Here is a 26,099-nt window from a genome sequence, read left to right on the forward strand (position 1 = left end):
AGCAGTAGATCTAGGCGAAATTCTGCACGAAATGAAAGGAGAAATGATCGGGGTAAAAGCTCTAGAGGGATTATGATAAAGAACAGCTTCGACAGACCCATCGGACCCAAAGAGGCACCAATATTATTAGAGTACAACTTTAATGTTGATGCGACTACCATCGTATCGGATATCGGACGCATCAAAGATACCAAATGGCCTCGACCTTTACAAACCGATCCAACACAAAGGGATCCCAACCAAACATGCAAATATCATAGCACACATGGCCACAGAACGGAGGATTGTCGACAATTGAGAGAAAAAGTAGCCCAGTTATTCAACAACGGGCACATTCGAGAATTCCTGAGTGACCGAGCTAAAAGTCATTTCAGAAACGGGGATTCCAATAAACAAAATGAACAAGACGATCCCAAATACGTCATTCATATGATCATCAGAGGGGTCGATATTCCCCAAGGTCTGATGATAAAGCGCACCAAAGTATCAATCACAAAGGAAAAACAAACTCGAGATTACATACCAGAAGGAACTTTATCTTTCAACGATGATGATGCAGAAGGAATTATGCAACCCTATAATGATGCACTGGTAATTTCTATACTCATGAATAAAACTCAAGTTAAATGTGTGCTAATTGATCCAAGTAGCTCCGCCAACATCATTGGATCGAGGGTCGTAGAGCAACTCGGCCTACAAGACCAAATCGTACCCGCGACCCGAGTATTAAATGGATTCAACATGGCTTGTGAAACTACTAAGGGAGAAATAACGTTGCTGGTGCCATCTAGGAGACCAAGTTTTACGTTATCGAAGGGGACATCGGGTACAATGCCCTGTTCCGGAGGCCATAGATCCATAACATGAGGGATATGCCCTCCACCCTTCACCCGGTATTAAAATTTCCAACTCCAGAAGGGATAAAGACGTTTTATGGGGAGCAACCCGCCGCAAAGCAAATGTTTGCTGTCGATGAAGTAATTCTGATATCAACAGTCTCATCGACAAAGGACTCAGGTTCGAAAGCAAAACAGGAAGCCAAATAGCAATTATCGATGCTAGCCTTGACCCAATCGAACAAGCAAGCGATTGACGAAGACGAGGATTACGGGGTTTCTCGATCCTTTATAGCTCCCGATGATTTCGATGCTACTAAATCAACGGTCGAAGAGCTGGAGCAGGTCGTGCTGATTGAACGTCTGCCCGATTGAAAGGTTTACTTGGGCACGAGGTTAATTCCCGAGCTCAGGAAAAAGCTCTATCAATTTCTTATAGCTAATATCGATTGTTTTGCTTTGTACCATCTCGATATGACAGAGATCCCATCGGAGATCACTACTCACAAGTTGAGCTTTTACCCGAAGATTCATCCGATAAAGCAGAAAAGGAAACCCTAGTCCGAGATCAAGCATGCCTTCGTCAAGGATGATGTAACTAAACTCCTTAAAATAGGGTCCATCTGGGAGGTCAAATACCCGAAATGGTTAGCAAACGTAGTAGTAGTCCCTAAAAAGGGGACAAACTATGAATGTGTATATATTATAAAGATTTAAATAAGGCATGCCCTAAAGACTCTTTCCCTTTGCTAACATCAATCGCATGATCGATGCCACGGCCGGCCACGAGATCCTCAGTTTTTTCGATGCCTATTCTGGGTACAACTAAATACGGATGAACCCGGATGACCAAGAAAAGACCTCTTTCATCACTAAGTATGGTACATACTGCTATAACGTAATGCCATTACGATTAAAAAATGTCGGTGCCACTTACCAATGACTAGTAAACCAAATGTTCAAAGAAAAAAAATAGGGAAAACCATGGAAGTTTATATTGACGATATGTTAGTTAAGTCCCTATGAGTAGAGTACCATTTAAAGTATTTGCAGGAAACCTTCAGTATATTGAAAAAGTACAACATGAAGTTGAATCCAGAAAAGTGCACGTTCGAGGTCGGATTCGGTAAATTTCTCAGGTTCATGGTATCCACCGAGGGATCGAGATCAACCCCGACAAGATCAAAGCTATCGAGGATATCACGGTAGTGGATAAGGTGAAGGTTGTACAAAGGTTAACCGGACACATTACCGCCCTAGGGCGATTCATCTCGAGGTCTTCCGATAAGAGCTAACGATTTTTCTCGTTACTGAAGAAGAAAAACGACTTCATATGGACCCTAGAATGCCAACGGGACTTAGAGGAACTTAAATGATATTTATCGAGCCTACCATTGCTTCACACGCTGAGGGAAGATGAACGAGTATACTTATATCTAGTAGTATCAGAAATAGTAGTAAGTGGAGTCCTAGTTCGGGAAGAACAATGTACGAAATTTTCAATTTATTATGTTAGCAGGACCTTAGGCGAGGCCGAAACTAGGTATCCTCACCTAGAAAAATTGGCACTCGCTTTGCTAATTCCTCTAGAAAATTGAAACCATTTCTTCGAGTGCAACCTATATGTGTTGTGACAACTTACCCTTTACGAAATATAATGCATAAACCTGAACTCTCGAGGTGATTGTTCCAATGGGCCATAAATTTCAGCAGGTACGATATCGAATATCAATCCCGAACAACCATTAAATTTCAAATTTTTGCAGATTTCATGGCCAACTTTACGCCAACCCTAATACCCGAAGTCGAAAGAGAGTTGTTGGTAAACTCAGGAACATCTTCGGGAATTTGGACCCTTTTTATGGACGGTGCCTCGAACACAAAGGGGTCTGAACTTGGCTTAATCCTGAAGCCACCCATAGACTAGTTAGACAATCTATTATAACTGTAAAATTAACTAACAATGAGGCCGAATATGAGGCCATGCTTGCAGGTCTCGAACTGGCCAAAGGTTTGGGGGCGGAGGTGATCGAAGCTAAGTGCGACTCCCTCCTTATAGTAAACCAAGTTAACGGAATGTTTGAAGTCAGAGAAGAACGAATGCAAAGGTACCTAGACAAGTTACAGGTAACATTACATCAATTCAAAGAGTGGACTTTGAAGCACGAGCCTCGAGATTAAAATAGTGAGGCAGGACTCCTTAATTAAAGAGAACACTATCCAAGATAGGGAAGGAGTTAGAAGTTGAAATCAACTAGAACTCTTCCACCAAGGAAGAGTTGCATCAGAACTCTAGTTATTTCTTCATCTACTAACTCTATAAATTGCAGGATATTCTCACATTACAAGTGTTGCACAAAAACGTAGAAGTTAAACGTGAATTGAGAGCAAAATATCAAGGCTTTTTGCAAGCAGTTCATGTGTAATTCAAGTGTGTAAACCTGAAGCTACATGAACCAGATTGAAGAACCAACTTAAAGAGTTTTATGTGTCTTTCTTTATTTCTAGTTCAATTGTAGTAGGTGTTTTCATATTGTACCTTTCAGCTTTCATAGAAGTAATTGTATTAGGTACCTAGAGTGTTCAAGTTAGAGTTAACTTGAAGTTGTCGCAACAGTTAGAGGCTGGTTGCTACAATGGGATTAGAGGTAATCCTTAGGTTTACAAAGAGTTTTTGTAAATGCTGTTTTGGCTTAGTGATTTTAGTGGAAGTTTGAAAAAATCCTACTGAGTAGTAGGTCGTAGTTTTTTCACCTTTTGAGCCAGGTGTTTTCCACGTAAAAATCTCTGTGTTCTTTATTTTATGTACTTTTTATTCCACAAACAGTAGTAGTTAGAACACCTAGAAGAACCAGGTTCTTCTAGAGTAAAAATTGGGTACCACACAAATCACCCCCTCTTGTGTGGTATTGACGTTTAGAACATCAATTGGTATCAGAGCGGGTTATCCTTGAAGAGGCTAACACCTTAGGAATAGATCAAGATGAGTGCACCACCTGGAAACTGGGAAGGGCAATCCACTGATAGGCCTCCACTCTTTAATGGCTACTATTACTCTTGGTGGAAAAATAGGATGAGAGATCACATCATCGGAGAAGACTATCAGCTATGGGACATTATCATTGATGGTCCCCTAGCTACCATGAAGAAGAATGCTGAAGGAGTAGATGTGCCAAAAACAAGAGCTGACTGCAATATTGAGGACTTGAGGAAATGGGAAAAGAATGCTAAAGTGAAAAAATGGCTTGTGTGTGGACTTGGTCCAGACGAGTATAGTAGAATTCAAAGCTGTACCATTGCTAAGGAAATCTGGGATACTTTGCAAGTGGCTCATGAAGGAACACCTCAAGTGAAGAGGTCTAAAGGAACATTGCTATATTCTCAATATGAGAATTTCACCATGGAGGAAGGGGAAACCATCCAGGAGATGTATACAAGGTTCACCACACTGACAAATGAACTTAAGTCTCTTGGAAGGGTTATTCTTGAAGAGGACAAAGTTGAGAAAATTTTGATAAGGGTTCTACCAGTCACTTGGGAAAGCAAAATCACTGCCATTCAGGAATCAAAGAATATTGTTACTCTTAAGTTGGATGAGCTAATTGGAAATCTCACTGCCTATGAACTTAGATGGCAAACCATGAAGATGGATGCACCCAAGAAGGAAAAGAGCCTGGCATTCAGAATCACTGAAGGTGCTGATCTAGAGGAGGATGAAATGACCATGATCACAAAGGATTTCAAGAAGTACCTAATGAGAGGAAAGGGTCCTTTCAGAAGTGGAAGCTACAACAAACCAAGGGTTCCGGAAAAACAAACCAATGAGGGGTGTTACAAGTGTGGGAAGACTAATCACCACATCAAAAACTGCCCTCAATGGGAAATTGAATGGAAGAAGGAAAGAGCTGAACGAAGGAATAGGAAGAAGGAACAGGTTCGACCCAAGAAGAACAAAGTTTCAACAAAGGCTATGGTTGTTGCATGGGGAGAAAGCTCAGATGAGGACTCCGAGGGTGAAGATGGAGATGAACAAGCACTTATGGCAATTGGAGAATCCGATGAGGAATCTGAGGTAAGTATAATTCATCTCAAAGACAAGATTAAACTTTGTCTAAAGAAAGGATATCTGAGTTACTCCTGGATTTCATTGATGAATCTGAGGATCTAAATGATGAAAAGGAACAGCTGTCTAAGGAGTGTGTGATTTTTAAAGCTAAGTGCAAAAATCTGAAACTTAGGGCTAGTGAAAGTGAAAGTAAAAATGCTGAGTTAAAGAACCAGGTTAGTAAACTTGACACCACTATCCTAGAGCTTAGATCTGAAAATCTAAAATTGAAATTAGGAACTGGTAAAAAGAAAGCTGATCACACACAACTCACTTTAGAAGAAAATGTAGGAAAAATGAAAGATGAGTTATACAAAAGATATGAGCAGATAAGAGTCCTTAAGGAGGATCTAAACAGGGTTAAGCACGAGCTAGACAGAACCTGTAAATGGAACAGGTCCTCCGATGCCCTTTGATGGATACACGAACACCATAGTAGCAATAAGAGAGGACTTAGCTACGGGACCCCTACACCTAAGTGGGATCCCAAAAGCAAGTACCTCACACTTCCTGAGAACAAAATTTGCACACACTGTGGTAAAACTAATCACTATAAAATTGAATGTATTGCAAAAGAAAAGGCTAGTCAAAAGAATAAAGAATTTGTTCAAGGGAAAAATAGGCTGTCAGGTTGGGCTAAAAAGAATCTGATTCACCCTTTTGCCTATACAAAAGGACCCAAACTAGTTTGGATTCCTAAGATTAACCTTTGATTTCCTTTTGCTGGTCCAAGTGAAGGGGAGTAGCCAAATATGGTACATAGATAGTGGTTGCTCAAAGCATTTGACAGGAAGCAAGAACCAGTTCCTTTCACTTGAGGACCTCAAAGGAGGTAATGTCTCCTTTGAAAATGGGAAGAAAGGTGAGATTTGGGGTTGGAAAGGTAGGTAAGACTAATTCTCACTCTATTGAGAATGTCTACTTGATAGATTGCCTAAAGTATAGTCTAATCAGTGTATCGCAATTATGTGATAGAGGTAACTTGGTAGCATTCACCTCTACCAAATGTTTTGCTATTGATCTTACCACTGACAAGATTGTTTTGCAGGGAAAAAAGAGTAAATAATGTATACATTGTAGATTTGTCCACACTTTCAGAAAATGAACTCACTTGCTTAAGTGTGTTGGACAATGTCCCCTCCTTTGGCACAAGAGACTTGGACATGCAAGTCTGAGTCAAATCAATAAATTAGTCTCCAAAGATCTGGTGATAGGGCTACCTAACATCAAGTTCAAGAAAGACAAAGTTTGTGAGGCTTGTGCAAAGGGGAAGCAGGTAAGATCCTCTTTTAAATGCAAGAAAGGGGTAAGCACCACCAGAACGATGGAACTGGTCCATATGGATCTCTGTGGTCCCATGAGAACATTAAGTAGAGGTGGTAAAAGATATGTGATGGTTCTTGTTGATGATTACTTTAGGTTTTATTAGACATTGTTTTTAACATTTACAGATGAAACATTTGACATGTTTACTTCTTTTGTTAGAAAAACTCAGAAACAACTAGGTAATCAACTTGCATCTATTAGGTCTGATCATAGAATTGAATTTGAAAATGCTAAGTTTGCTGAATTTTTGCATGCTACATCATAAATAGTTGCACGATTAGACCTCTTGTTAAGAAGATTCCCTATGAGTCACTTAAAGGGAGAAAACTAAATATATCCCATCTTAGGGCATTTAGATGCAAATGCTTTGTCCACAACAATGGCAAAGACTCCCTAGGTAAATGTGATCCCAAAAGTGACGAGGGAGTACTCTTGGGATACTTTTCACATAGTAAAGCTTATAAGATATACAATAAAAGAACTATGTGTGTAAAAAAAGGTGTATATGTTATTTTATTGAAAAAATAACATTCTTTCTAAGAGGCAGGAACACGATAATGAAGAGATTGGGTTGATAAGAAATTCAAATGGTAAAACCACAGTCCATCCTGAATATGCATCACATGAAGGAACAAGTAATGGAACAGGTCCTTCCACCCAAGGCAACACGATAGGGGGAACTGACTAGAGAGGAACTGATCCTCAAACCTTGAGTGAACCTATTCCTCAGTAACAAAACCAGGAAGGAACATCCAAAGAAATTGACACTCATATTGCAACATCCATGAAATTGATATAGATGAACTTGGTTCATCTGTTGATCAGAAGTTGTATAGGCGAATGATTGGTTCTCTTTTATATCTCACTACTAGCAGACCTGACATTGTGTGCAGTGTAGGTCTTTGTGCTCGATTTTAGTCAAATCCAAAGGAGTTCAACTTGACTAATGTAAAGAGAATATTGAGATACTTGAAAGGCACCACTAACCTTTGCCTTTGGTATCCAAAAGGTAGTAATTTTAACCTAGTGGGATATGCTGACGTTGATTATGCAGGTTTCCTAGTGGATAGGAAGAGCACCTCAGGTATGGCACACTTCCTTGGTTCATGTCTTGTGTCATGGGCTACTAAAAAGCAAATTCAGTGGCCTTATCTACTGCTGAACCTGAGTATATTGCTGCTGCTTCATGATTGTGCTCAATTGTTGTGGATCAAGAAACAGTTGATGGATTTTGGTATTGAAGTTGGTTGCATCCCAATTTTCTGTGATAACTCTAGTGCTATTAGTATGACTAAGAATCCGATTCATCATAAGAGAACTAAGCACATAGATGTTAGACACCATTTTTGAGGGACAACTATGAGAAAGGCTTGATCACTGTGGAGTTTTGTGCTACTGACAAGCAAATTACTGACATCTTTACAAAATCCTTAAGTAGAGATTACTTTGAGAGGAATATGTTAGAATTAGGGATGATTAAGATCACCTAAAAGGACCAATTCAAGGTTAAACAAAAAAAAGTGAAAAAATATAATAAATTTGGTAAGAAAGTCTGTAAATTGTGTATAGTTAGATTAAATCTTGCTCAGTCTCATACTTTCCATAGTATACTCTTGTGCCATGTGTTAAAATGACTCATTAATCTCTAATGATATTTTCTCTATTTTGGCAAATTTTGACTTACATAAGAGAATTATCAGTGAAGAACCTGGTTCATCAAGTTAACACGGTATGTTTTCTATACTCTGCATAATTTGAAATAACTATATTTGGATCATGAGCAGAGTCCTACCAAATACCAAAGTTCTTGTGAACTTATCCGTTACAAGTGAACCAGTTACGTTCAAGACTCCTGACCGTATTAAACTACCTAGATTCTTTTAAGTCTGCTACTTAGGGGGAAGAAAGTGGTTCTTCCGAAACTCAACAAGTATCTTCTGATTCTAAAGTTTCTCCTAAGACAATTTCTAAAGTTGCTGCAGATTTTGAAACTAGATTTGTAGGATCTATAGCAGGTGTTGAGACTACAGAATCTGGAGAAGTTGGTGGTAAAAATGAAAAGAAAAAAAAGGAGAGCAAGGGTGCTAGGAGTAATGTGAGTGAATGATTCTTCACCCACTCCTATGAGTTTAACCAAAGACGCACGTGCAATGGTTCTTTGGGGAGATGAACCTGGTTCATCTGTAGAGAAAACCCTCGCAAGACCTGCAGAAGAAAGTGACTGAAAGCTATAATCCAGCTTCTTGATAGAGTTATTAATGACACCAAAACTCATACCATTTCCTATGGCTTCATTCTCACAACTGTGCTTGCACATTTCAATGTACCTATGAAAAGGTGGGAGGTTAGTACCAACATGGATCATTTTTGGGTTAATACTCTGCTTGCTTGCGATATGAAGTCAATGTCACTCCTAAAGAACCTAGTTCATCCAAAAAGGTACCAGTGAATAGCAAGGTCAGAGCCTTGGTGCACGAAAGTGGGGCTAAGGATGCTGAGATTGAAAGGCTGAAGAAGAGGTTGGTTGAGATGAAGACTAAGAGAGATGCTCTCAAAACTGAGCTGACAAGAGAAAAAGAGAAGAATGATGGAATTCTTCAAGGTGTGTGAAACTCCTCCAAATTAAAAACTAAGCACCTAGTTCTTCCCAGCCTTAAGCCTTCTAGCCTAGTGTAGATTAACCAGTGACCCAGTTCGGGATTTTTTGTTTCTTTTGCTCATGTTTTCAGTATTTTTATTTCTTCTTATGCTTTGTGGTAGAATCTTATCAATTATCAATGAAATTCACTGTCTTTTGCTCTAACTATTTGTTTATATTTCTTTGATGGTTAAAATTATTAGCTTGATCTATGATGATTAATCCATGATTTCATTTGAAGTAGCCTCAGTGGCCATGAGTAAGCTTTAAAATCTGGTTATCTCACATTTTTATGCTACTTTTCGATGATGCCAAAAGGGGAAAAAGTTTGTGCTTTAAAAAAATGATGTTTATAACCTAATGTACCTGGTCCTTGATGATAAGTGATAAAAAGGAAAAATATTTCTAACATTATGTTGATGTTGAGCTGAGTTGAAATAGGGCCTAAGCTTATGAAAAGCACAGAGTTTGTCATCATCAAAAAAGGGGAATTTGTTGGCCCAAGTAAATGTTAGTTTTGAAGACTGACAAAGGAACTCAGGATGAACCAGGTCCATCCCTCAGGTGCACAAAAACGGGCAGATTCGAGCATGTGGGTTGCACGTGAAGGAGATCAGCTTAACTTGGTGTATTTAATATCTCCTGATTGAAAAGGTTGCATAATTGATAAGGAGAAGGACTCCTTAATCAAATAGAACACTATCCAAGATAGGGAAGGAGTTAGAAGTTAAAATCAACTAGAACTCCTCCACCAAGGAAGAGTTGCATCAGCACTCTAGTTATTTCTTCATCTACTAACTCTATAAATTGCAGGATGTTCTCACATTACAAATGTTGCACAAAAACGCAGAAGTTAAACGTGAATTGAGAGCAAAATATCAAGGCTTTTTGCAAGCAGTTCTTGTGTAATTCAAGTGTGAAAACCTGAAGCTACATGAACTAGATTGAAGAACTAGCTCTATAAAGAGTTTTATCTGTCTTTCTTTATTTCTAGTTCAATTGTAGTAGGTGTTTTCATATTGTACCTTTCAGCTTTCATAGAAGCAATTGTATTAGGTACCTAGAGTGTTCAAGTTAGAGTTAACTTGAAGTTGTCGCAACAGTTAGAGGCTGGTTGCTATAACGGGATTAGAGGTAATCCTTAGGTTTACAAAGAGTTTTTGTAAATGCTGTTTTGGCTCAGTGATTTTAGTGGAAGTTTGGGAAAATCCTACTGAGTAGTAGGTTGTAGTTTTTTCACCTTTTGAGCTGAGTGTTTTCCACGTAAAAATCTATGTGTTCTTTATTTTATGTACTTTTTATTCCACAAACAGTAGTAGTTAGAACACCTAGAAGAACCAGGTTCTTCTATAGCGAAAATTGGGTACCACACAAATCACCCCCTCTTGTGTGGTATTGACGTTTAGAACATCACGGGAGATACTGAGTACATTCTAAGGGAAGTCCATGAAGGCACCTACGGGAACTACTCAGGCGCTGAATCATTGATTCGAAAGGTAATCAGAGCCGGCTATTACTGGATTGATATGAAAAAAGATGCGAAGGAGTTCGTACAAAAATGCGATAAATGCCAAAGACATGCTCCTGTAGACATGTGATTTTTGACCCTCCCCAAGATCTTTTATATATTAGTGTAAAATATTTAATTTAGGCATAATATAGATATTTTAAGTAATTTTGACTCTTTTACTTTATTCTAGTACAAGAAAACAAAAATTACAACAAAAAAATATAATAATATAATAATAAGTTCATTAATATTTGTAGTCATTTTTAATCTAAAAAAATAATAATAAAAATAGTATCGTATTTTTAGTTTTAATATAATATTTGATAATACAAAAAAAAAATAGATTTGTTTTAAGGGTTAGTTTTGTTTTAATAAATTATTTTAATAGTAGGACTAATTAATAAATGGACGCATATTTTTAATCTCATTCGCGGCAAAAGAATAGAGTTTGGGCTCGGGCAACCCATTCTTAGGCCTAATTTTGGACCTAGCACACAATTGCCAAGCCCATAACTCCTAGGCCCACACCCCTTAACCTAAAAACCCTACCCAAAAACCCTAGACTCTACACTATAAAAACAATCCTAAAGACTAAAAGAACAAAGAGGAAGGAGCTGGAAAAAACGCAGCAAGGCTGCGCAGAAAAAAAAACGAAGGAGGAAGAAGCTGAAAAAGCAACAAAGAGCTGCGCGACCAAAAACGATCCTATCTCTAAAAAACCCTCCTGACAAGAGGAAGGAACGAAGAAGAAGCTAAAAAATGCAGCAAAGCTGCACATGAAAGAAGCCGAAGGAGAAGGGCTGAAGAAGCAACTGACATAGCTGCGATAGACGGACCTCCTTCCCCGTCACGCCTTCATCTTCCATCTTCAAAACCAACCATAACGATTTTTCCTTCTTCAACCTTGAACCCAAGACGATAATGGCGTAAAGATCCTAGCACCCAAAGGAACTCAATGCGAGTCGTCCTTCCTCACCCAAATGACTCCTCGACACTTCTTCTCCTCACCAGCGGCGAGCTCGTTGTTATACCCCAAACAACGACCCAACCACCCAGCTCCATGCAGCCGCTCCTCGTCAACTTTGTTGCCAAGCTCCAACACCACCATAGCAGCCCCTCCCCCCGTCAACGCACATAACCATATACACATACAGAAACGAGAAACAGAGGGAACGAGAGCAGGAAGGAGGCAGCGAGTTTCAGTCCAAAAATCGAGTGAACGTTAGCTTCGAGCTTGAGTGCCGAGTTTCTCGGTATCGTTTTGAGGTTCCGTTGAGGTCATTGTTCGAGTTAAGGTTTGCGGTCAAGGTTCCGACCCATGCATCGGGAATTTTGAAACAGTCAGTGTTATCTATTTAAAGGTCCATTTCCCTTTCTCTTTAGCTTTAGATCTTTATTTTATATCTGGTTTGCACTAGATCATGACTGCGTTCGAATTAAATGTGAGTTTTGATTACTATATGTGTGGTATATTGATTTGTCCTTGTTTAAAAGCACTGCATCGTTAGATTTTCAGAAAAACCACGAAACGTTTCTCCCAGTTTGTTTGCCTTTTTGTTTCATAAGCTTTATCTTTATTTGGAAGCTCAGTTAGTTTGAAAATTAGAAACTGAGAATTTATGTATTACTACTCGCTTTACAAATTGTTTTGGTTTAAAAACATTGAGACTATTGAATTGGGTAATCGCTGTGTGATTGATGAAATGGCGGAAAAGGCAGATGAATATCTGTGTTCGGTTGAAATGGGTGACGGAACAATTAAGAGGAGGACGAAAAGGTTGTTGGAAAAAACAAGGAAAAGTGTATCCGAATCAGGAAAAGTGATGCATTTGATTAAGACTTTTGAGGAGTTTTTTTTTCAATACCAACAAAATGAACAATTGGAGTTTCCTGTTAACTAAGTTGGTGAGCAATCGTTATCATTTCTATGTATGACGATAAATCAATGTTTTTATTTCTTGTTGATAAATTAACTCGTTGTGTACATGTGATGATCAATCACGAAAATTGAAGGGTGGATGCTTTGTTGAATTAAGTGACAGAAGCTGGTGGATAAGAAATTTTTGGGTGTGCATTTATGTGACCCAAATACAAATCTTGATGAAGTCGAAATGTGTTGACAATCACGGGCGCATTGATTGCGACGGGGTTCGAAACGCGTTTTCGCGACATCGTAATTCTTATAAAATAAATAAAGATAGAAAGGAGGTTCACAAATTGAGACGGGCCTCACCGCACAAAAATAAATAAATGTGAGCCCCTTAGTAAATAATTATCGAAATAATTAGAATTTGGTATGGCCGTTTAGCAAACTTCATGGCTTTTCCCCAAAGTAACACTACGTTAGTATCTTTAGGCACGATTTAATTAAATAACCTTCTTAAAAATCGGGTGCGCATTGATGCGACTCAAATCCAAATCTCGACGAAGTCGAAATGTGTTGATAACTACGGGTGCATTGATTGCGACGTGGTTCGAAACGCGTTTTCATGACGTCGCAATTCTTTAAAAATAATTATAATAAAAGCGGTGTAAAATTAATAAAAGGCACATGAGCTAGCATATATTAAAACCAGATAAAATCAAATACAACAGTTAAGAGACCGTGCTAGAACCACGGAGCTCGGGAATGCCTAACACCTTCTCCTGGGTTAACAGAATTCCTTACTCGGATTTCTGGTACGCGGACTGTTAACAGACTCATAAATTTCCTCGGTTCGGGATTCAACCGGTGACTTGGGACACCATTTATCTCCCAAGTGGCGACTCTGAATAATTAATAATTAAATCCCGTTCCGATTGTCCTCTTAATGGAAAAACTCCTTTACGCCCTTTCCGGGGCGTATGCGTGAAAAAGGAGGTGTGACAGCTCCGATGATTCATCATCCTGGGAAACTGCTGCACTCGGGTTTATCACCATGGCCATTCATGAAGTAGGGAATGAACATTGTTGGCCCTTTTCCATTGGCATCAGGTAAGGCTCAATTTATCTTATTTATGAATGACTATTTTTCTAAGTGGGGTAAAGCACATGCATACGAGAAGGTCAGGGAGAAGGAAGTCATCGACTTCATTTGGAACCACATCATATATCAGTTCGGGATGCCATCCAAAATTGTATGCGACAATGGGAAACAGTTTATCGGCATCAAAGTGGCTGAGTTTCTTGAAGATCATAAGATCAAAAGGATCTTATCGACACCTTATCACCCTAGTAGGAATGGACAAGCTGAATCGACCAACAAAACTATGATCCAAAACCTTAAGAAAAGGTTGATCGACGTTAAGGGAAAATGGAAGGAGATCCTACCAGAAGTTCTTTGGGCATATCGCACAAATTCGAAATCCAGTACCAGGGCTACCCCGTTCTCTTTGGTTTATGGTGCCGAAGCTCTAATAGTAGTCGAAGTTAGGGAGCCAAGTATTAGATTCCGATACGCAACAAAGGAATTAAATGACAAAGCCATAAATACGAGCCTGGAGTTATTGGATGAAAGACGTGAAGCCGCCCTTATTTGATTGGCCGCCCAAAAGCAATGGATCGAGATGTATTACAATCGAAGGGCTAACCTTAAATACTTCAATGGACTTAGTACTAAGAAAGGTCACACTAAACACCCGTAATCTGAACGAAGGGAAATTGGGTTAGAACTGGGAAGGACCATACCAAATTCTCGAGGTCACATGGAAATGATCCTATAAGCTCGGAATGATAAACAGAGAACAACTACCGAATAATTGAAATGTAACTCACCAAAAATGATATTACTACTAAGGTACGACCCCATTTTTTTCGGACTAACACTTGTAGGTGGTCGACAAGGAGCGGCACGAAGTCTTTAGGTCTGAAAGCACGCGCTGCACTCTTTTTCCCTTAGAACTATTTTTGTTCCAATTGGGTCAACAAGATTTTGAACGAGGCAACAGTGGATCATGCTAACTTAGAATCGAGGGCCGATCATGAATCGGTGTCGAAGACAGCGTTAATAGTATCCGAGGTTCCTTTACAATCAACCTCGAATACTGGGGGGCATTACCCTTGGATGGCGACTTTTGCGAGGAAATTACTTCATCATAGAAGGGTCTCGATAGGTAGGATTTGTTGTAAGGGCCAAACAGTCAAACGAACTGTGCCCACATAGGTTGCTCGAGCCCTGTCATATAACATGTACACATGTATAACTGTTGTTCACAAGAATAAAGAGAAGTACTTTCCTTGCAATTATCTTATGTTTTAAAAGTTTCCTCTTTACACCCCTTAAAGAATTTAGTACTTTCGATCTCTTAAGGAAATAAGCCCAAGGGCCGATTATAACTAGAGTTTGGATGATCGCTCCCTCACTCGGGGACTGCCGTCCAAAAACAAACTCGAATGGATCAAACTATTAAACATCGGGGACATAAGACCTCTTAGGCAACCCCCGAATTTTAAAGGCCACCGCTATACCCACTCGGGGACTGCTATCTTAGACAAGCCTGGATAACTCGGGAAAGTAAGCACACTAGGCGATGGTTGAACTAAAAGTCTACGACCATATTTAAACGGCTCGGAGACATCCAAGAACCATAACAAAAGATAGGCCTTCAAAAAGAAATTTTCCATAACCGGTTCTAAGGCTACCCTCGACAAACTATAACCTGAGTTACTTACTTTGGGAGAAAGGTCCCGGTAACACCGAACCCCCAAGACGCCTCAAAATAAAATAATGTAAAGGCTGGGATTGTTCGAACTTATACAATCTAAGTTATTTTATGCTAAGACATTCCGACCTTTGTGAATACAAGTAATAAAGCAATGGAAATTTTGAAAGCCAAAAGGGAAAAGAAAGCCTTGTGTATATTTACCCAATAATCTTTTTACAAAGGCCAGAATGCTTACTTCAAAAATTTACAATGGCCTAAACGTCCTCAAAAAGATGCAAAAGAAAGCAAAAAATATAAAGGCCTAAGTGGCCTGGTCTTCATCGGAGGCAACATCTCTATCCTCGGGATCTTCCCCGCCTTCAGACTCGCTTAAACTCTCAGAATCTTCCTCGGGAAAGCACAACTTCTGGGCCCTGGCTTCTTCTGTTTTGGCATTCTCGATTTCATCCAGTATATTGAAACCCTGAGCATGGACTCCCTCGAGGGCTTCCCTTCGAGCTTGCCACCTTGCATGATCCATCATGCTCTCGACCTGCGCTTGGATGGCCTCGACGTCGACCTTGTATTGGGCTAATTTAGCATCGACTTTGGTACTGGCCACGGCCACCTCAGATTTTTCCACCTCGAGTTCATTGGCCAAGCTTGCCTTATCAAAAATAGCCAAGTTCAATTGGGATTGAAGCTCCTCGATTTTATTGACCTACACCAAGGCTTTTTCTTTTGCAGCCCAGAGTTGGGTCTCGGCCGACTCCAGTTATGCTTGGACAACTTCCTTTTTCGAGTCTAAGACGTCCATATTTTTCTTGAACTCCTCAGCCTTAAATTGAATCGTATATACTTGTGCCTGAAGCTGCCCGATCTGTTCAAACCTCTGTCGGACCTGCAAGATCGGATCATTAGTCACTATCTGCAATTCATCTTCACTATCGTGAAACACTTGAAATACCTACTCGACCATCTCGGCATGCTCACTCTGAACTGCTTCTAACTCGGTCTGAGGTTTCTCACTCAGAAGCTTGTAAGTATCCCTCTTCTCGGTGAACTCTCGAACCTCAAACTCGTGTTGGGTTAACTCCTCCCGGATTCAGAGGAAAGCCTCATGATGCAATACTGAAGCCTACAAGCACAAAGAAAGGTGTTAGGATTATTTACAACTTTAAAATTTAAAATAAGTAATGAAGTGACACTCGAAGTTACCCTATTCAAAACATGTTGAGCCTCATTGAATAGGCAAGGCACTTCTACCGCATCCATTACGGCCTGGTCCTCCTCGGTCACCAAGCAACAGAGGTAGCTGGTAACTCTCACGGGGGCAGAGAAAATCCGGGCATCCACCGGGACAGAAAAAATTATTGACCACCTGCGATCAAGATTAAAACTTAGGGTCGAGAATCGATCCACCAGTTTTGGGCTCGATGAAGACCTAGTGGCACCCGATGACGGTTCCTTCCTTGGCACCGACAATTCACCAAGCTCGGTGACATCTTCTGAAGCAATGGACTCAAACTATCCAAGAAGTGGTGGATATCAATCACCCCTGAGGCCCCTCGTAAGAACGACATTCTAACATACCGGCCTTACGGATCATAACATCCGAGAACTGAAGAGACTTAGTGATGTCAATCACCCCGAACACGTCTTTCAGGGCACTTTCCTCTGTTCGAGAAATATCAGCGCTGGTCTCCCTCTCGACCCCCCTAGCTTGGGGCGGAGTGGCCTCAATACCTTGTGGCTTGGAAGCTTTAGCCAGAGCTCTCTTACCGACCTGCTCATGTCGAGATGGTTCAACTTAAGCACTCGCCGGTTCAAGAACCTCTTGTGCCGTGATACCAGCCCGCATACGGGCCAACCATTTGGATCTATCTTCTTTTTCTTTGGACTCATCCCTTAGTCGATGGACTGAGTTCGAGGGTAGAGGGATGGAACTCCCATTAGGCTTGCAGGTCGTGTTGTTATTTTTTTTTCCCGAGTTCCGGGAACACTCGAGATTCTTTTTCTCTTCTTATCTTCAACCTGCTTCGGAGCAGGGGGCTCGAGAGGCAATCCTCATCATTGGATGGAGGCCTCATAGAAACGTCTTTGTAGAGACCTACAAAAGAAAATAGAGCCGATAAGAATTCAACAGTACAAGGAGAAGAAAATCAAACAGTATTAAATCGGAAGAGAAAACTTACCATGGTTGCGGGCCTCCCATAGACCCTTCAATAATTCCATCTAAGCACTCTCGGAATATGGTCTCTATGACAGCAGGCCCTCGACCCATTCCTTGAGTTTAGGAACTATGTCCGGCTCTTGGGCCACATTTGCAACACCAAAAACCTCGATAAGGAAGAAGATAAGAGGTAAAACAACAAGATTAAACATTCAAGGCAAAGTAATACTTACGATTCGTGTTCCATTTCTCAGGAAATGGCATGTCTTCGGCAGGGATCAGGTCCTAAGTCTTTATCGAACAAATCGGCCCATCCAACCTTGTTCCCGAGCCTCGTCTATACTCGAGAACAGGGCCTTGCTTTTCCAATGAGCAAGCTTGATTATCCCTCCTCGATAGAGTCGGGGACTGTAGAGGCGCATAAGGTGATCGAGGGTAAAAGGACATCCCTCGATTTTGCTTACAAAGAATTGAACGAGAGTCACTATTCTTCAAAAGGAAGGGTGGATCTGTCCAATGTCCATGTCGTACCTCTTGCAGAAAGCAATGATGATAGGGTCTAAGGGACCAATGTAAAGGAGTAAGTATAAATACTTAGAAAACTCTCCACGTGGGTAGTGATCGATTCCTCGGGCGAAGGTACCACCACATGTTTATCGACCCAGTTAAAATCCTCTTTAACCTTGGTGATGAGATCATCGATAATTGTGCATATATATATACCTTAAGACCGGCTCACATCGACCCGGTATCGAGGAGGTCTTTTCAATCTTAAAATCAACAACAGTAGGGCACCCTGCTGGAACGAATTCATCAAGGTGATGTTCTGCCGTAGCTCCATCGCCGCCTGGCCGTGATGAAGAGGCGCCCTCCTTTTGCGGTAGAGTCTTAGAAGTTTTTGCTATTGTAGAACAGAAGAAAAGGGATTTAGAATGGTACGCGGTTTGCTGAGAGCTCAAGAAATTTGTATGCAAGAATTGCAAAGCAAAGGGATTTCTGAAAAAAAAACAAGAATAAGAGGAGCTTTGAACGTAAAGTTTGAATAAAGGAAAGTTGGGGTACTTATAGTTTGCTGGTGACGGTTCAAAACCCATAGTGGCCGACCAGTAACTGACAGACATTTAATGCTTTGGTAATTGGACCGACGGGACATTTTAGTATCCATTTGTTGCTTACGTCATAGTCAGGTGTCTTAGTGAGCGTTCGTCGCTTACGTCATGACCCATCGAGACGGGATTCGGAAGTTCATATCATTTCTCGTCATCTTCTTTTCGAGAAACGAGGGGACTATCTATATACGGTCAAAATCGGGCTCGCCCTTTGTGTGAATAATCGAGACTGGAATATGATAGGTCAAGGTTCGATCTTGTATTATATCGAACCATTGTGCAAAGTTAGATCGTCGAGCTCGTGACCCAGAGACCGATCAAGATCGAGATCGAGCAAGATCGAGACCGAGCCAGATAGAGACCAAGCAATATCGAGGAAAACTTACCGAGCCAAATAACAAAAAGCCAAAATATCCACAATCGGGCGAGGATCATGGTGGAAATCCCGGCACGTATCAAGAAGATGCCAATTAATTAGCTAATCATGAGATTTCTTATCTCATATAGAACTATATCAAGAGTAGGACTCTCCTACTATATAAAGGGGGTCTGATCACTTGTAAAACACATCAATTTTACGCAACATAAAGCAATATACTGTCATTTTCTAGCTACAATTATCTTGTTACTCTGTTCATACGTCAGGTGAAACATATTTGGTTCAAGGGTGATCGAACTCGAGGGCCAAGACTATCCGATTTGTGTGATTTGCATTTATTTCTTTTATCGTCAATTTCAATATTAATTTATCTTCTTGATTTGTGCCAAGTTATATCACATATCTTTAAAACCACATATAAATTCAATTGTTATTTATTTTTAGGGTAAACAGGTGTAAACATCGAGTATGAGTACATTTTATTTTTCAGTCTCTAAATACTTAAACACGTTAAACCAATATCTAGACATCAAACACGTTAAATTGTAATTACGAAGAACTGTAACAACAACAAAATAATAGGATAAAACTGTATCCAGTCTTACCTCTACTCTGGGATGACAGTCATAAATGTGAACCTGTTTGACAGAGCACGGAGTTTAAGAAAAAAATGAAGATTTTTGGAATTTGTGGTCCTAAACAAGTCAAAAAATGGCCCAGAGTATTTGTGTGGTTATAAAAGCTTCTCCTTAAGGGTAGAATTGTAAGTTTAAGTTAAATTGTTACCAAATTTAGAAAGAAATCGTTCTTTTTGAAATAGACCAAAAAATATATGTTTGCCGTGGCGCGATCTTTTATATTTCTATTGAGAAATTTGAACTCCAATAACCATTGGGCCCGGGGAAGAAGAAGCCCACTGGTTAACTGTTGTAACTAGTTGTGACTTGGGCCTCTTCAAATTTTAAACATTCTTGGACCTTTTAGCCCAAATTGGATGTGTCTTAGGCCCTTCCTATCAAGAAAAGAAAAAGGCTTCATCACTTTTAGCCCGCGCCATAAATTATTTATATTCGGTAATCGAAAATATGTATAAAATTTGTATATAACATACAATATATATATATATATATATATATATACAAAATATATATATTTTTTCCGGATATTATTTTGAGATCGACTATATAATATCATCTTCCCTCAAGAAAATGTTATCGACATAAAAATTAAAAGGGGTGTTAACTGTTAACACTTTTAGCCAATCACTAATTTTTTTTCATGCCTAGTCATAATATTTCATTTGCAAATAGTCAATATGGATGGATACTCAATCTCTGGTGTTAAGAGTTATTCCATTGAAAATTCACGCATATTTCTGACGTTTAACATGTATTGACCTACAAATATATTTTTGGCATATACGATAATGAAAAGAGAACACTAGAATAACACTAAATCTGACGCTTAAGAAATTTAAACACTTATAACAACCGTATCTTTTAATGAGAGATTTACCGACGTTTCTACATTTTTAGAGGTGCTAGGATTCGAGTTGGCACCTAACCCACCACTTAGGTTCTTAAGTGGTCAACTAAGGTTGACAACTATGCAAAATTTACTGCTATTGAATTTCTTTAAAAAAAATATTTGTACTTCTTTTGTATCTATTTCCTTTTCTTTTAGTAATATTTGCAATTTTCAAACATTAATGCTTGGAGGGCTAACAACGAAGTAGAGGCAGACCGAATAAGTATTAGGGAGAGGTAATTAGATATGGTATAACATTACTCCAACTTACTGAGGACATGACCATGAATAAGAAGATGTGGAGATTAAGAATTATGGTTGAGGGTTAGGTAGCCGAGCGTTGTCATTCTTTGTTACAGTTTAGTGCCTTTCGTGAACTTTTCGTATTTCTGGAGTTCTGTTATTACTGTTTATTGTCCTCGCTTCAGTTTTCTAGTTTCACTGCCTATTTTTAGTTTGTGTTTTAGCTAGCTTGGTTTTCTAATTGGTTTGCTGGTCATTGCCCCTTCCCTTTATCTTTCCTGAGCCGAGGGTCTACCAGAAACAACCACTCTGCCTTCTTAAAGGTAGGGAGTGATGACCCAAAGGGTCATCTTGTGTTTTAGAATCCGAATCCGGGTTTCGAGGCCTTGAAAATCTCATTTTCTTTCTTCTCGATTTGCGTGAGTAATCTGGGCGCGTTTCCGAAAAACTTTTATGTGAAATTTAAGAAAAATATTAAATTTTGCCTTTAAAATTAATTAAAGTTGACTTCGGTCAATGTTTTTGGTAAACGGAACCAGACCCGTGATTTGATGATCCTGTAGGGTCAGTAGTAAAAATGGGACTTGGGCATATGCCCGGAATCGGATTCCGAGGTCCCTAGCCCGAGAAATGAATTTTTGAAGAAAATTATTTGCTGGAAAATATAAGGAGTTTTGTAAATGGAATAGTGTGCGATCTCGTTGGTATCGGGCCCGTATTTTAGTTTCGGAGCTCGGTACAGGTTTGATATAATATTTAAGTCGTATCTGTGAAATTTGGTGAAAAACGGAAGAGATTTGATATAAATCGGACGCTTTGTTGAGAAAATAAAAATTTCAATGTTCATAAGAATTTCATGAGTTTTGGTGTTAAATTCGTTGTTTAAGATGTTATTTTGGTGATTTGATCGCATGAGCAAGTCCGTATGATATTTTTAGACTTGTGTGCATGTTTGGTTTGGAGCCCTGAGGGCTCCTACCAGTCCACCCTTATTACACCTAAATATATCACCCTTATTCCTCCTGTTGCGGCATGCAACCCGATCCTACATGTCCACCCTTATTACTCCTTGTTGCGGCGCATAACCCGATCCCACCAGACAATCACATTTCACTCTTATTCCTCTTGTTGCTACGTGCAACCCGATCCCACCATATCAGTACCAATCACACAATAAAAACAAGTATTTCACAATTTAGCTCAAACCCTCCACAATATTTATGCCTCAAACTAAACCAAACGGAAATCTACACAATTATGAAATCTTGTCAATCATTACTACACAGCGAGACCAACCCAAGATGTATCATGAAACATCGATAAACCAACTTAAACCAATAATGTAATACAATGAAACTACAGAACAATTAATACCTTCAATAAAGGAAACAACATCTAACAAGATGCAATTAGACATGGTAGCATCAATAAGTATGTAGCAGTTAAGACAGAAAGACAATATATTAAAAACGGGGAAGGGGACAGGTTAAACAAATAATTTGGTGGCGCATAGGTACTCGTCACCACACTTATATGCCACACACATAGAATTTCACATAGCAATTAAGTCGGGGATCCCTAATCCCCGAGCCCTCGAAGTTTCACATAGAAATTGCGAGATTAGAGCATGCAACAAAATACCAGACTTAGAAAAAAATTCTGTTGCATCTTGTATTTTGTTGCAGGCTCTGATCTCGCAATTGTGAGGTCAGACTTCGCAATTGCGAGCCTCACAGGCTTGGCAATTGCGATGGCCTTATCGCAATTGCGAAGAAGCCCTGGCCAGCATAGTTCGCATTTGCAAAGTCAACAGGGGGGTCAACCTTCGCAATTGCGACAGAAGCAGACATTGCGACATCTGCAACTGATCAAAACATCACTTGGATGGGATTTTGAACTCATTTCTCAAATTTTCAAACCCTAAACTCCCATAGGTGATTTTCCAAAGGAGAGTTCTTCCCCAAATCATAGTTAAACGATTTCTAACTCATTTTCTTCAATCTATTTCATCTAAAAAATCTAGGGGTTTTCATGGGAAATTGGGTGTTTTTGGGTAGAATTTAGGGATTTCGAAATTTGGGGATTTAGACCTCAAATTGAGGTCAGATTTCAAAACCAATTACATATTTGGGTTCGTGGGTGAACGAGTAATCAGATTTTGGTTCGAACTTCAAGTTTTGACTAAGCGAGCCCGGGGCCGATTTTTGACTTTTAGGAAAAACATTGGGAAATCTATACTCATGCATTAGAATTGGTTTATTTAGCGTTAATTGATGTTAATTAGTTAATTATGCATAGATCCGGACGGTTTGGAAGTGGAAATCAAAGGAAAAACGATAATTGAGCCTTGACTTTTGGCCGTGAAATCGAGGTAAGTGTTTGGTATAACCTTAGCTTGAGGGAATAGGTATTGTTGTCTTATTTGCTACGTGTTAGTGTTGAGTACAACGTATAGGTGTGGTGATGAGTATCTATACGTTGGTGTCGATCATGCAAGTGAGTCTTAGACTGTGACTGTTGTAACTCTTATTTTGTATGGTTCATGCTTAAATTGATGATTATCCATGTTGAATAAGACTTATGATATTTTCTTTGTAATTGACCATTCTTGAGTATTGAATCAAGTTGAGGCTTATTTTGTGAAGTTAACTGTTGAAACGAGATTGGTTATAGCTGATTCCCTTGCGGGGATATTATTATTTCTATTGTTGATTCCCTTGCCGGGATGTTATTATTTCTATTTTTGGGTGAGGAATAGTGTAAAGTACGAAGGGTAATGCCGTGCATGATATTGTGAGAGAGTGTTAATGCACGAATAGTGATGTCGTGCCATATTCAGTGAGTGTTAATGCACGAAGGGTGATGTCGTGCCATATTTCTGTGAGTGTTAATGCACGAAGTGTAATGCCGTGCCATGATTATGAGAGAGTAAAAGCACGAAGGGTGATGCTGTGCCGTTTATGATGATTTTTATGGTGAGGAAGAGAGTAAAAGAACGAAGGGTGATGTCATGCACTTGTTACTGTGTTATCCTTTCTATTGGTTCAAAGTTGATATTTACCTTACTTCTTTACTTTATTACTGTCAGAATTTGATATTCCCTTCAACATGTTTCCCTTTCTCGTCTTGTTCTGTTCAATTTTGTTATTGCTATTTCTCGTATATGATTTAACTGCACATATTTATATGATTGTCGTGTCCTAGCCTCGTCACTACTTCGCCGAGGTTAGGCTCGACACTTACCAGTACATGAGGTCGGTTGTACTGATACTGCACTCTACACTTTCTGTGCAGATTTTGGTGCTAGACCATGTGAGTAGTGGTGAGGTTGCCGCCTTCAGTCCACGGGAGACCCAAGGTAGATCTACCGGCATCCATAGACCTTAGAGTCCCCTTTCCCCTATTCTGGATTATCTGTCTCTTTCCATTTCGAGAACAGTCGTAATTATTTTAAACCAGTATTTGTAGAACTTCTTAGACGTTGTGAATTGTGACACCAGATCGATGGGGTAGATATGTATTGGAGTATTTGAAGCTGTTATAATACTTCCGCATCTTATATTTGTTCAGCTTTAGTTACTATTTATTTTTGTTTGGGTTAATTGTTAATGTGTTAAATGTAACGACCAGGCCGGTCGTTTTAAGAATTAATGCCCCGATACCCTATTAATTGCATTCCCCATATTTGTTTCTGCTAATGTGAGTTGCCGGGAGGATTTATTTGGAGTTTCGGAGAGGTTTGGGACACTTAGTCCCTAAATGAGAGCCTAAGTTTTAGAATTTGAACCGTAGTTGGAGCAGTGTGAAGACAACCTCAGAATAAAATTTCGTTGGTTCCATTAGCTCCGTTGGGTGATTTCGGGTTTAGGGGCATGTTCGGATTGTGTTTTGGAGGTTCGTAGCTTATTTAGGTTTCAAATGCCGAAAGTTGAATTTTTGAAGTTTCCGGTTTGATAGTGAGATTTTGATCTAGGGGTCAGAATGGAATTCCGAGAGTTGGAGTAGCTCCGTAGTGTTGAATGTGACATGTGTGCAAAATTTCAGGTCATTCGGACAAGGTTTGATAGACTTTTGATCAAAAGCGGAAATTTGAAGTTTTGGAATCCTTAGGCTTGAATCCGTGGGTGTTTTGATGATTCAATGTTGTTTTGAGTCTTCCGAAGGTTGGTACAAGTTTGAATAGTGGTATAGAACTTGTTCATATTTTTGGTTGAGGTCCTGGGGGCCTCGGGATGATTTCGGAAGGTTGTCGGAAGAATTAGGAGTGGCTTGAAGCAACCGAAACTGCTGATATTCTGTCATAACCGCACCTGCGGTTGGGTATCATAGGTGCGGAGCCGCAAAAGCGGCGCTAGCATCGCAGAAGCGGAAAAGAAGAGGGCCAGCAGGGACCGCAGAAGCGGGCGCTTCATCCCAAAAGCGGCACCACATCTGTGTAAAAGTGGTCGTAGGTGCGGAAGCTGGGTTTTTAATAAATTATCGAAAATGAGACTTTAGTTCCGCAGAAGCAGGACCACAAGTGCGGTCCCATCGCCGCAGAAGCAGATTTGCTGGGCAAAACATATAAATAGATGCCTTCGCGAATTTGAGTTATTTTTCATCTCTTTTCAAACGGGAAGAAGCTTTGGGGAGCATTTTCAAAGGAGGTTTTTAGAGGGATTCATTGAGGTGAGGTCTTTGGTCCTTAAGTTCGTTATTATGGTGATTTTTATCATTGTAAGCATGAAATTTGAAGGAAAATCAGTGGTAAAATTGGGGGTTAGAGCTTGGTTAATTGGAGAGATTTGAGTGGTGATTTGAGGGACCATTAGATGTCCAATTTTGGTACTTTTGGTATGACTGAACTCGTGAGAGTGTGAGGATTCCAAATTTGCAAATTTTACCCAATTTTGAGACGTGGGTCCGGGGGTCATTTTGGTCATTTTCCTAATTTCGCGTATTAGCTTAGAATTAATTAGTTACTTGAAGTTATATTTAGATTATACAATTACTTTGGAAAGGTTTGGGCCATTTGGAGTCGGATACTCGTGACAAGAACGTGGTCTTGAGTTGATTGAACGGGTTCGAGGTAAGTGACTTGCCTAGCCTTGCATGGGGGAAACTCCCCTTAGGATTTTGGTATTGTTAATATATGAAATGCCTTGTACGTGAGGTAACAAGTGCGTACTTATGCTAATTGTTGAAAATCCTGTTTTCATTAAGTAATTATAATTGTGTTTCTTTCTCTGTTTATACTACTTGCAATTTAATCCTACTGTTAGCTTAGGAAAACATGTCTACTTGACTTAATTGCCTTACTTGCTCAAATTGCTTTATTTGAATTCCGTGCTACATGCTAGATTAAAATTATTTGTTTAGCTTGGTATGGAAATTTGGACTGAATTGAATATTCTTCGTGTTGCTGCTATGTGTTTACTTTGGAACTACGGGACGGTATCCCGGGAGATCCCTCCCTGCTTGTTTACTTTGGGACTACATATTTGTATTCTGGGAGATCCCCCTGCACTTTTATATTGGAACTACGGGGATGCACCCGGTAGATTCCCCCAGTACTGGTATTTATATTTGGAACTACGGATCGGTATTCCGGGAGATCACCGGGCAATATGAGTTGGACTACGGGACGACAC

This window comes from Nicotiana tabacum, chromosome 11 (assembly GCF_000715075.1).
Source record: "Nicotiana tabacum cultivar K326 chromosome 11, ASM71507v2, whole genome shotgun sequence".
NCBI lineage: Eukaryota > Viridiplantae > Streptophyta > Magnoliopsida > Solanales > Solanaceae > Nicotiana > Nicotiana tabacum.